Below are 10574 nucleotides of genomic sequence, written 5' to 3'. Positions count from 1 at the left end.
GTTAATAAATGTGTTGAAAAGTCTGCTGTGTGTTGCTTGTTTTTCGAGAACCAGTGTTATTCGCAATGTTACTGAAAACAACGATTCTCGGACACATGCTTCGGCATCGGGTCCACAATAACATTGTCAAAGGGCAAAGTAACGATGTTTTGAGGAATTCATTAAAGGTCACATGCAACGTAAAACACAACTTTGCAGATTCTGATACCTTTCGGTATGGACTTACCGAAACAAATCATCAAAAATGCAAATTCAAGTTATAAAGTTGAAAAATAACGCGATGAAAAAAACCGCGCGAAATCGGAGTTCAAACGTTTCACCTAATTTCCCCAGACTTTTCTGGGGAAAACGGGTTTCAACAGCTGGGCTGTGCTCATAGCATGTGCGCAGTGAAATCGGTTCGCGCAACTTGGAAGCGGGCTGTCTGGTGAATACTCGGTGAAGGCTTTGGTGTGAGCTATTTTCATAATGTTTTGTTGATATCTCAAAGGCGCGAGCTTTTTATATGTTATGACAGTAAATAAACTGTTTATATAATTTCATTTGTCTATTTCACCACACATTCTTCTTACCGAGTCACTTTCTCAGTTCGATACTTAAAAGCAATGTCATTATTTAGCGTTGACAGAATTTCTAACTGTGATATAGATATGTCGTTGTCACAGACAAAACTCAATGTCTTGTTTTATTGACACCTGTGTGTCTGCCTGCCTGTCTGCTAATGACAATATTCAATACACAACTGCGATCACTGACCACATGCAATTTGAACTTTACACCAATCAGGCTATACACCATAAGCAAAACGCATTGATTTATGGCCCGAGTTCGGTCTCTGTCACATTATGTAATTACACAGACAGGCAGGTGTAATACTTGAACACATGACCTGTTATGATGTCTGTTGATTGCAAAATGTTATACACAAAAACTGATCATGTATTTACAAAACCCAACATCTCTATATATATACACACAATGAGCCGTGAAGGTGGCATCTGCTAATGAACCAGCCGTTACACTTGAGTGCACACCCACCCGCTCTGACTGGGTTCGGTATCCTGGCTGCTTCGTTTCGAGGCAGGTAAACCCAAGCACAAAATATTGCACTTTTGATTTGCGATTATACGCTTATAATTTTTTGTTTATTTGTTTTTTCATAATCAGCAATGCATATTATATGTCATAAAGAAGTGATAATTGTGTTTTAATTATGTTTGATTTTTTGGTTGCATGTGACCTTTAAATAAATTGAATAAACAAATGAATAAAATCAACAACAACATTCATAACAGTTGTCAAACGTACATATAAAATTACTATTTCCATCTTTTTGTTCGATCATGTAATGTAAGTCAAGTCACCGACAAGTGACGACATCTCGGCTCTCGCCGCCTCAATCTTCACGCTCGGACACGATGTTTAATGCGAAAATATATACATGAAGCATTTTTGTCACAGGTCATAACCTAGCACGATACGTCCAATAAGTTCCATAATTTACGCATATGTAGCGATTTTTTGCTTAATATTTTCAGAATAGCATTATTTTACAGAATAGCATAAGTTTTCGTTTATGAGGACGGTATCCATTGCCGTAATATGATTGGCTGCTTTAGGTCACGTGTCGGATTTTGACCAATTACGACCCTTATAGCACACTGTGGCGAAAAAGCGTCATTAGAAACCAATCTTTATCCACTAAAATCGCTTCTTACAACTGTGAAAAAAACTCCTGGCAAGGGTACAGTGATATTGTTGATGTTCAGAGCTTTCGAACGATACCCGGCATCAAACGATTCGCCTCCCATGTTATTCATACGAAGCTTCGAAAACGGAGGTATTTTCCGTTGTTATGTCATGTTACCCCGAAAAGAACCCTGTCAGTGTACGCTGTTTTTTACTACTGGAAGCCATGTTTTTTCTACTACGCGCGTAAAGATTACCACGTGGTACGGCTATAAATACATCATCGGAAGGACACTGTCAATTGCAATGTGCGAATGTATGTATCAGCCAATCACATGGCATGGCTTGATCTGCATATGCGCAGTCTGCTAGAGTCTATATTTAGATGTGGGATTGCCACCCTGGTTTTCAATACATGCATAATGATCGGTAGAGAACACAGAATAAACAAAGACGTTGTTAATTGCAAGTTTATTAAATCTGCCGATAAAAGTCAACTTTAAGCAATACAAAATGTACCGGCGGCAGCTACCGACGGCAGTTGAAAATACCGGATCTCCACAATTTTTATCGGTAAAAATCCGGTAATTACTGGAGAACGGGAACACTGTTATGTTAGTGTACAGTTAGTGATGTAGGTGAGTCTAGGTGTAGATGAACGGATATTTTGATATCGATGAAAAAGAGTGGCTTTACTTTGTATTATATGTTATCTGATGTTGTGTTGCGACATCTTAATAAACCTATTATTATGAATATTTTTTGTCTTCTTCCGTAAACCTTACCAGGAACATATGATCGTGTGTTTAAACCCCAAAATGGTTGCATTTTCATTCAGTTGTTCGCCCCACAAGCGTTTGAGTGTGTGAGTTAAAAGTTTACATAAGATGGACAATAGTGCAGCCATTTCGCGATGAGAATAATTTAGATATAAATTATATTCAAGTCCCACTATTCATAAGTCTAATATGGTCATGTCGATTGTCAATCCATATATTGTAAAAACCCTATCTATTTATATACACAGTTCAATGAATCTAAGAGATTCAGTCCTATGCCAATAACATCATATTTACTTTTCGCATATTTTGTAAATTAACTTATTGTCTTATTCATTAAATATTCACATGTATGTATCGCTGTGTAATCCTGAAATGTAGGCCTATGGCCTCCACTATATAACAGAAATAAAGATTGAAGATATTATCATCGCATATTTGTCGACAAAATACAGTAAAACAGTGAGGTACGTATCACAGTTTAGTTTTACCACAACGGCTACCGAATGATTGTTCTGCCCAACATTGTTACTTATGCCATTATCGTGCACGTGCATTTTGACCAATGTCCAACAGTTCCTTTTTTCACGTTTTGAAGAATGCACGATTCGGGCGAAGTTTTCGGACACCTTCGTTTTTATTGGGAGCATGTTATATTTGGGCGAATGTTTTCTGCTTGGGTGTTTATGCAATTGCATTAAAAGTGGTAACTTTCTTTTGCCCGATAGTTTAGTCCTTGAACGGCATTTAGAAGACTGCATGACACGCTGACCATGCGACCTGTGACAAAGGTACTGGAATTGCTGATGTAGGAGTTTCCTTCTTTTCCCAATGGTGCTAGTAGTTTGGCAAGATGCTCGGTGGGTTGTAGCAGACTGAGCCCCTGGAGCATACACGTGTTCTGACTTTGACTGGATCTTTATGTGTGCCCCAGTGTGTACTTCAGTGTGCTATAATCATTGGCTTCGCCTTACTATTTTGACCTTTGTCCAGTTTCGGGTAAATCTTGTATGGAAAGATTAAAGATAATAAAATGGATGTTACCAGCTCGATACAAAATACATCTGGGGTACTCGATTTACTGATATTTTCCAAGTTACAGGCGAAACTTTATCTCAGCTGTTGAAAGTATTAATAACCAGATTAATATCCATTTGGATATGGCCACCTTTGGGGATTGTCGCACATCATGCTCTTGATATTATTCCTTGTGATACTCATGTTCGTGAATATAAAACATTGAAATCATAATGGAAAGATGTCTGTAATAAGACGAGAGTAGATAATGAGAATAGTCTAAGAGATAAAACTTCAGGATGTAAGTTAATTTAAATACTTGAGATCTGTTGAAGGAACTAAAGAATTTCTTGAATTCTATACTAAACAATTATTTGATCTAACGACTGGCTTAGATATGCTGAAAATGCGGTAATCAGTCTACTAATCTGAGAGAGAAAATAACTAGAAACCTGAATGAAACAATGCGTGAAAATATGGTCACCATGACAACGCCACTAATATGAATATTGTCAACAAATTATTAGTTATTGTTTGTTGTGATTGTGTGAACCGACACTGACGACCACGTCAGTACCTAGTGTAGCCACCCCTCGCACGAAAAACATCTGCCCATGCCATCCTAAGATTTGTTCCCTGGGGTTCATACCTGGCTGCTTAGCAGATCCCCCATGTGCGAAAAACTCCAACACTATCCTTCCATGACGACTGAATTCAAATGAAATAAACGTCTCCTAGCACACGTTCAGAACGATAATAATGACGTCACACTTTGAAATAATTTCACTTGCGAAAGAATGATTTACAGTTGCAACGTCATGGTTTTTGAGAAGTTCTTTGATCTTATCTTGTTTACATCATGATTATTGCCTCGAAAATGCACAAATATGAATGAAACGTTTTTGGTGTGGAGGGTTACACATAGTATGTGTAGTGAGTAGTAAGTCCAGTGACGTCACTCATTCATAACGTTGGGTTATGTATCAATGCGCCGATACAATGAGAAAGGACGAAATATGCATCGATTTGATCCCAAAGTGGTGAGATTTTAGGGTGTGTAAGAAACAGATTACTGTACTCGTAAGATAAATGGAGTCTGACAAACACTCGTTTAGTTTCTTTTGAGGCCCGGGTTAGAATTGATCTTCAGCAACCCATGCTTATCGTAAGAGGCGACGAACGGGATCGGTTGACACATGTCATCGTATCCAAATTGCGAAGATCGATGCTGATGATGTTGATCACATGATTGTCTGATCATTTACTGACTGGAATAGCTGGAATATTGCAAAGGGCGACGTTAAAGAAAGAAAACTTGGAGTGATCTCAATAGTAACGTTTATATCTTGATGTGCAGTGCTAAAGAGTAAATACGGGTACATATGAGAGTGATTGAGTGAGTGAGTGAGTGAATATCATTTTACGTCACTTTTCGCCATATGTCAGCAATATTATGGCGGGGGATACCAGAAATGGTCTTCACACATTGTACCCATGGAGGGAATCGAACCCGGATCTTCGGCGTGACGAGCGGACGCTTTAACCACTTGGCTACCTCAGAGCAGACAGACCCAGCACGCATGACAACATAGTGTTCAATGTTCGACTGCCCAATCATAACGACACTAGTGTTTCAACAAGCAAGGACATGATTCACAGAGTATACAGACCCAGCAGTGCCAAGTAAACTCATGACAACATAGTATTCAATATTCAACTGCCCAATAGCAACGACACGGCGTATTCACTAATGTTTCAACAAGCAAGGACATGGTTCATGTAACAGGGAAATAGTGTCAAGTGAAACTACACGAACATCAACAGCTCAGATCTGTCAGTGTTATCCAGCTGCTGACTATGTTTCTGTTTTACACTGTGACCGGATTATTTCATGTGTGTGGTATGTATCTGTCTTCGAATTGACATTTTATATAGCCATCCTTGTGATTTTTTTCTTAAGTAATACTGGATATTCTGTCAGTAAGCATACGTAATGATGACTGGTATTTTTTTTGCGTGCAGGTCAGTATGAACTTATCACGCCAGTTTTTGATATGTCTTTTTTAAAAGATAATTATACAGTTATATAGCGCCTAGTATCAATCTGTCTAGTTGCTCGCTGGACGCTGAATCACAATCTGATTATTATTACCCTGGATAACCCAAGCTGCCTGTATTGCGCTAGAAGGTTAATAGTCACATGACTTATCTCACCGGGTAGCCAGTTTCTGCTGTACACAGTTTCGGCAATTTTGAACAAACACACTTACCTCAGGTGAGGGAACATGTTAGTATGTGATATGTTAGTATGTTCAGCGTAGTGTAGACCTCATGTTAGCATATGATATGTTAGTATGTTCAGCGTAGTGTTGATCACATGTTAGTATATGATATGTTAGTATGTTCAGCGAAGTGTAGACCACATGTTAGTATATGATATGTTAGTAGGTTCAGCGTAGTGTATATCACATGTTAGTATATGATATGTTAGTATGTTCAGCGTAGTGTAGATCACATGTTAGTATATGATATGTTAGTAGGTTCAGCGTAGTGTAGACCACATGTTAGTATATGATATGTTAGTATGTTCAGCGTAGTGTAGATCACATGTTAGTATATGATATGTTAGTATGTTCAGCGTAGTGTAGATCATATGTTAGTATATGATATGTTAGTATGTTCCCCGTAGTGTAGATCACATGTTAGTATATGATATGTTAGTATGTTCAGCGTAGTGTAGTCCACTTGTTAGTATATGATATGTTAGTATGTTCAGCGTAGTGTAGATCATGTGTCAGTAATGTGTGAATGATATGTAGGTATAGTGCATACATGTATATGAAGCACTGTGTATGGGATATATACATATTATACAGTGTAAACAGTCATAGTAAACAATTACATTGATACATTACAACAATGTGACAAAAAATATAAAGAGAAAATATATTAAGAATACCATCGATCGGGTCCATCGATATCCCTTTATGGACTCTAAAACGAATGTAATTTACATTTTCCGAAAAGTTCACAATGAAAATGCAAAATTGTGTCAGTTTGACAACTCAGCCCTCAGAAAAATAATATAAGGCCTGTTCATGAAAGTTCTTTCCTCGTTGCATGATCTTGTCTCTTTGTTTGGGGGCTTATATATGTGTGGTATGTATTTGTCAACTGACTTCAATAATGTGCTTGAATAATTCTGTCAACTGTTAACCTTGTTTTAACGACGAACACTTGTTTTGAGTGCAGGTCTTGCCTCCATGACAACTGGATACCCACACACTGTTACACGTGTTGGCGACGATGTTAACATAACCATGAACCCAGCGAATGTCAGCTTCCTGTATACCGTATGGGTAAATGGTTGGGTAGCTGTGAGACTGTTAATGGTCCAGCCTAAATCACACCGTGTAGTGGTACTCAACAGTAGTCACACCGGCTACAGGACCAGGTTCAGATACACCGGCGAGGGCTCGCCATCACAGACCGGACAGCTGAGGTTTACCATCTACAATGTTACTGTACAGGATGCTGGTACTTACTACTGTCAAAGAGCCAATGGACAGACAGTTACTGGATGTAGACAGGTCCTCGTTGTAGCACGTGAGTAGAATATGGGATTAACAGAATATTATTTGAAGAATAAAGTTGGACTGTCATAATGTATCCCCAATATAAATAAATAGCTGTTCAATCTTGGATTGCTATTGATAACTTTAGGTGAGGTGAAATTGGGGCTTAGATTATTGTATATATGGATCCACGTATGTGTGAGTGCGTTTTGTGTGTGTGTGTGTGTGTGTGTGTGTGTGTGTGTGTGTGTGTGTATATGTGTATGTGTGTGTTCTATGCATGTGTGTGTTGTAAGCATGTGTGTCTGTTGTATGCATGTGTGTGTTGTATGTATGTGTGTGTTTTGTATGCATGTGTGAGTTGTATGCATGTGTGTGTTGTATGTATGTGTGTGTGTTGTAAGCATGTGTGTGTTGCATGCATGTGTGTGTTGTATGCATGTGTGTGTGCATGTATGTATGTATGTGTGTGCGTGTTGTATGCATGTGTGTGTCTTGTATGCATGTGCGTAGATGAACTATGCTTGTTCACCGTCAAAGAAGCAGTGTCGCAGTTTAACATGGATGAGTGTATCCGAGTCGATCAGTCTTGCATCTTTTAACCCAATTTGTAATAACGCACCTGGTAGTGACACCGTCGACCCTCCTCTCTCCGGAAAATACATTTAACTCGTTTCAGTAGAGGCAGCCAGTAGTTGTGTGGTAACTATCATATTTAATCAACAAAACAGTTAGGAGTATTAGGATCCAGCCAACATGTATTCCCTGCTGTAACTGTGGAACACTGACTGTGGAACACTGAGTGAGTGAGTGAGTGAATGAGTGATTATTTTAGCAATTTTCCAGCAATATCATGACAGGTGACATCAGAAATGGGCTTCACTCACTGTTCCCATGTGGGGAATCAAACCCTGGTCTTCCACGTGACGAGTGAATACACTAACTATTTAACATTTGATAGATAATAATGATCAAAAGTATATAAATACAAGTATGAAAGCATTTAGTAACATCTTGTTCAATGGCACTCGTGTTACGGTCTGAGCACATTTGTTATATTTGTTCACAGAGAAGCCTACCACGCCTACTATCACCGGACTTGCCTCACCTGTATCAGGTGAGAATGTCACCCTGACATGCTCCTCCTCCTCCCGGTGTCTGCCCCCGGACCATCCCCCACTGACCATGACCTACATCTGGAGGAGGAACAGGACTCTGCTAGAATCTGGTGATGAGTCTCCTACAGGTGGAGATGACCTGACAATAACCCACATCAGCAGAGAGAACCAGGGAGACATCTACAGCTGCCAGGCCGTGGAGGAGGGCCTGAAGTCTAACTGGAGTCACGGACATGTACTGGATGTTCTCTGTGAGTAAGAACTTACTTTGTTTACGGTATAGGAACCTCGTGTATCTTATCTTTGTAACTGTGCTTCTGAGTGATAGTTTTGTCACAACGTTCTACTGTGAACTACTGTGAACTACTGTGTTCTGTGTATACAAAACAGAAATGATTATTGTGAAAGTTTTGATAAGATATATAAGCAGGTCTGATTTAATGATCTATGAGTTAAATAGGCAATCGAAAATGCTGATAGTTTCCCTGCATTGTAAGCTCACCTGGATATGTTGTCAAGAGTTGTACATGTTATATCTGGGGTTAGGCGTCTGACTTTGTGTGCAAACTATTAGGTACCCGACTCTGAGGATGTGGGTTCGAATCCCGGATTGGACTCAACCCAAAAGTACTAGAATTTGTACTTTACTAAGAAAGTGTAATCCCAAATATAACATGTTACATGGCCACTTCTAAATTGTATTGTGTAGTCATAAGAGTTGTACATGTCAACAGAGTGCGTGAGTGACTTACAACGGTGTTCCAGTTGTAGTCTGTACTTATTTTGTGAGGAAAGCATAAATTGATATTGGTCTGAGACATTTACCATTTTGTGAATCCCAAGAACACAGGCCAAGCCAAGCGGCATGTCTTCATTCATCACTTTGGTGTAAGTTCGTGTTGGTTGTGGTGTGTTGGGGAGTGGAGGAGGGATTGAAACTTACATTGCATTCAAAAGATTCATATATTCATCGTACCTTTTACGTCCTTGCAGACAAGAACAGTAACTGCTGCCACCACAACTGCCACAGCAGTGAGCATAATGGAGTAGACAGCTACGATGGGGACGATGTCGTCGACGTTGTCATCATCTTCTGATATAACACCCAGTTAACACATATGTAATTAGTATGGTAATTCATATGAGAACACAGAAACGTATTTGAATGATAAGAAATGTTCTGTTAATATTCCTTGTTCGTTTTAATGCATATATTGGTTTTATAACATAAGGAGGAAAAAGAGGAAGTTCTGGGGTTTTTTTGTGTCTTTTTTGAATGAAACATCGATCCTTTTCATAAGCTAACAGAGTCCTGTCTACATCGTATTTGAAACATAAAAGATTCGTCGTTAATATTCCTTATTCCTTTCAGTGCATAGATATTGGGTTTTAGGTCATTAGGAGGAAATACTATTTGTGTCTAGTGTTTCAAAGAAACTACGATTCTTTATACGCTACTGGAACCCTGTCTACATCGCATAACGCAACAAAGGAAGCAAGCAACGAAACATGGAAGAATCATTCTTGATGTATGACGGGAAGTATGACCGTTACAGCTTTCCAGGCTAGAGGATCTGTTTCCTCAACATGGCATATCACCGAATCCTGGTTATGTACATGGAAATTAAGATGTGTCATAAGAATTATATATATAATATAAACGAATTTGACTTAGGAAATGTTTATTTACAGTATATTAACTATTCTATGATGGGTATTTTATATCATATAATCGGTATTTTTCCCTTTCCTTGAAATATTACACCGTAACCTTGACGATTTGACTTATATCCAATGTGTATGGGTTTTAGACACGACTCCTATTCCAGGCTTCTGGGCTTCAGACGGGAGATAGTTCGAGCTACATTCAATCGACATATCAGTACCATACACTCACAGTTCGAGTTTCACAGCCGTTACACATCATGCTTGTAGCTAACCTTTAGACACCAACCTTCTATTTCCTGGTAGCTCCCATCGTTTTCGTCTTCCCTGTGATACGAAACCAAGCTGATAAAAATGAGTATTAAACTTGAGTAAAATGAAAGGAAGTAATAAAGCTGTGACACACTCTCAATTTACATCGCTCCGAATCGTGCATAGTTTTGCTCTGATAGCTATGTCGGTTTGTTTGTTATTTGACGCCGCACTCAGCAATATTCCATCTACAATTCCAACGAGAGCTGACCGTATATGGCGGCGGTCTGTAAATAATCGAGTCTGGACCAGACAATCCGGTGCTCAACAGCATAAGCATCGATCTACGCAATTGGGATACGATGATATGAGTCAACCAAGTCAGCGAGCCTGACCACCGTATCCCGTTTGTCAACTTTTACGACAACCATGGGTTCCTGAGGATCAATTCTATATCAGATCTTCAGCTATGTATCACT

Source organism: Haliotis rubra, unplaced genomic scaffold, assembly GCF_003918875.1.
Source record: "Haliotis rubra isolate DU_JTF1 unplaced genomic scaffold, ASM391887v1 Scf583, whole genome shotgun sequence".
NCBI classification, from domain to species: domain Eukaryota; kingdom Metazoa; phylum Mollusca; class Gastropoda; order Lepetellida; family Haliotidae; genus Haliotis; species Haliotis rubra.
Note: the sequence above shows the minus strand (reverse complement) of the source record.